The 3,257-nt window shown below is 41.3% G+C and overlaps 1 long non-coding RNA gene across 1 annotated transcript; it reads right to left on the bottom strand.

Moving 5' to 3' along the window:
• Positions 1-1,079: 1,079 nt before the first annotated feature.
• LOC138339627 (uncharacterized) lies at positions 1,080-2,370 on the bottom strand. The gene is made up of 2 exons (XR_011212495.1): positions 2,281-2,370; positions 1,080-1,532 (listed from the first exon to the last, which is right to left on the bottom strand). It is a non-coding gene; the product is annotated as an uncharacterized lncRNA (long non-coding RNA).
• Between the last annotated feature and the right edge of the window lie 887 nt (positions 2,371-3,257).

Here is a 3,257-nt window from a genome sequence, read left to right as displayed (position 1 = left end):
TCCCAAAAGTTTAAGTGACAAGAAGACATAGACATTATATCAAACCAGACCTCTTCAAAATATTTGCTAAGTGTGAAAGGGACTCTTACCCCTTCTTTAACCTTACATCCCTCCATGGTGTGTGGATAAGTCCTTTGTTGTCGAGGTAGTTACCACCTTTGTAGTGATGTAGTTTATATTGTACCCATCATCAATGACAAGGCCACATCCCAAAGTCCCACAAATTCCAACATTTGTCCTAAGAACTGATTTTGTCTGATCGACATTTAAAACATTGGTCATATTAAAACAGCCATAAATCCCAGCTTAGGAGCAGTTAGGGTGAGTTCTTTCCAACGGCGCCAAGTTTGTGCGTTTTTGATTTTGTATAAGGGTGATATGCCTTTCAGAAGTTCTGTTGTTGGACTTAGAAACGTCCAATCCGGAAATTTGTAGTGGTAAAGTAGTGTTTTAACTGTAGTATTGTCTTATTCATTTTAGGGGTTTTTTAGAGGTTAAACCAAGTCCAGATTTAGTTTTTAGAAAGTCTTAGAACGCGTAGTGCTTGGGGGAAAGAGATAAAGTAGAGGAAGTTCAACAATGCTTCAACAACACTAAGGTTCGCCAGTGAAATTCGTCGGTGGTGATCCCTATTGAGGTATATGAGATCTTTTTGTCTTGGATTCACACACGCGCCACTATGTTTAATTCAGCAAGTTTTATATTGATTGAATGGTGAATCTTGAAGTTTTTAATGAACAATCGTTGAAATTTTGTTGGTAGAATTTTTTTATACCTTAAGTTGATTTGATTAATGTTTTTTGTCTATTTTACGAGTCTAAACTATTGGCTATTGGGGATATTAATGATCCTAAGTGTTTGGGGAATGATCTATGGAAGTTTTGGGGGTTTAGAATTGAAAATTAGAGAAGAAAAGTCAAAAAACCCGTCTACCGGGCCTGGAGCGCCGCGCCTACCAGAGCCCCTCAAGACAGACTTTGTGTCACGACCCAACCTGATGGGTCGTGACTAGTGCCCATTTTGGACACCCACATACAAACGTGCTAAGTATAACCAACTGAAACCAAGACAATATGAAATTTAATCAAATCAAGCAAACCCCAACGTCATATATATATGAGAGGACCTGTCTCATAAGGAGTCATAACCATTCAACCATAACAGCATACGCGAGCCGACAAGGCCGCCACTATTCAAAGCATAATAACATACGTATGCCGACAAGGCTGCCACTACACAATACACGATGATGTACGCAGCCGACAAGGTTGCCCCTGTACAAGCGGACATCCCAAACAAACCATGTCCAGACCATTATCCACAACATATATATACAACCCACATAATGTCCACAGACCTCTAAGAGTACATTAGTGATACTCGACGGGACAGGGCCTCGCCATACCCATAGACGAGCAAAAGACTACACAAAAGTTATGTACAAAAACGACTGGGCTCCGGAACAGTGGAACTCTCCCAATCAGCAGAGTAGATATCCTAGGCGGAAGGATCACCGAGCTGTGCGTCTACACCTGCGGGCATGAAACGCAGCCCCCCGCGGAAAGGGGGGTCAGTACGAACAATGTACTGAGTATGTAAAGCATAAGGTAAAGATGACAGGATACCAATATGGCAAGTCGAAACAAAATATCGCTACACATATACCCTTTTAAGTGAAAATCATGCATATATTTAACATTTAAGGTGCCCAGCATCCCTAGTAAGGGGCTCGGCAAAATAATCATCACGTCATCTCCGTCATCATCATCATCATAACCATCCTCATCACCAATCATATATATAATATACATACCCGGTGTCACGACCCAACCCGATGGGCCGTGACTAGTGCCCGTTTTGGACACCCACATACAAACCTGCTAAGTATAACCAACTGAAACTAAGACAATAGGGAATTTAATCAAATCAAGCCAACCCCAACGTCATATATATATAAGAGGACCTGTCTCATAAGGAGTCATAACCATTCAACCGTAACAACATGCGCGAGCTGACAAGGCCGCCACTATTCAAAGCATAATAACATACGTAAGCCGACAAGGCTGCCACTACGCAATACACAATGATGTACGCAGCCGACAAGGCTGCCCCTATACAAGCGGACATCCCAAACAAACCATGTCCAGACCATTACCCAAAACATATATATACAACCCACATAATGTCCACAGACCTCTAAGAGTACAGTAATGAAACTCGATGGGACAGGGCCCCGCTATACCCATAGACGAGCAAAAGACTACACAAAAAGTTATGTACCAAAATGACTGGGCTCCGGAACAGTGGAGCTCTCCCAATCAGCAGAGTAGATATCCTAGGCGGGAGGATCACCGAACTGTGCGTCTACACCTGCGGGCATGAAACGCAGCCCCCCGAGGAAAGGGGGGTCAGTACGGACAATGTACTAAGTATGTAAAGCATAAGGTAAAGCTGACAGGATACCAATATGGCAAGTCGAAACAAAATATCGCTACACATATACCCTTTTAAGTGAAAATCATGCATATATTTAACATTCAAGGTGCCCAGCTTCCCTAGTAAGGGGCTCGGCAAAATAATCATCCCGTCATCTTCGTCATCATCATCATCATAACCATCCTCATCACCAATCATATATATAATATACATACCCGACCCTCTATTGAGGAACTCAGTGACATACGCAAGAAACTACGCACGAACATTACCCGGCCCGGGACTCGGTGAAATGATAAATGACTCTATGCACAAGCAGAATATTATGAGCAACCATATGCAATTAAAATCATTTCTTATAACTCAATAGAACAATCAACGTGAACCAGCAAGGAGTATTACCAAAGATTAATGTTTTATCAAGATTATGAACCTTTAATACGATATGGAAACGTAAAATCTCAATGACTCTAAGAAGCACTACCATAGATATGAGAGATCATCATAGCCTTAGATATAGCCGATATATAGAGGAATAATTGTGGAAGAAAGAATATACGTCACCTAGACGCTCTAGAGGTAAGTATCAAACCTGTCCGTTATTCGCTTATTTTTAAAAGTCATACCAAACAAAGAAAGAAGGGACAGCGTTACATACCATATAATCGAGCCGCACGTCCAATATTTACTGCTCAAGCTATTAATCTATAACAAGCAACAATCGTGCCGCAATTAGATAAACATCGTGCTTTACTTTCTTGTAAGCTAGCTAATAATCTAACGAAAATTCGGCAGCATTTCCCCTATTTTCCTTACTTCGT

This window comes from Solanum lycopersicum, chromosome 11 (assembly GCF_036512215.1).
Source record: "Solanum lycopersicum chromosome 11, SLM_r2.1".
In the NCBI taxonomy this organism is placed as follows: domain Eukaryota; kingdom Viridiplantae; phylum Streptophyta; class Magnoliopsida; order Solanales; family Solanaceae; genus Solanum; species Solanum lycopersicum.
Note: the sequence above shows the minus strand (reverse complement) of the source record. Positions and strands in the feature narration are given on the sequence as shown.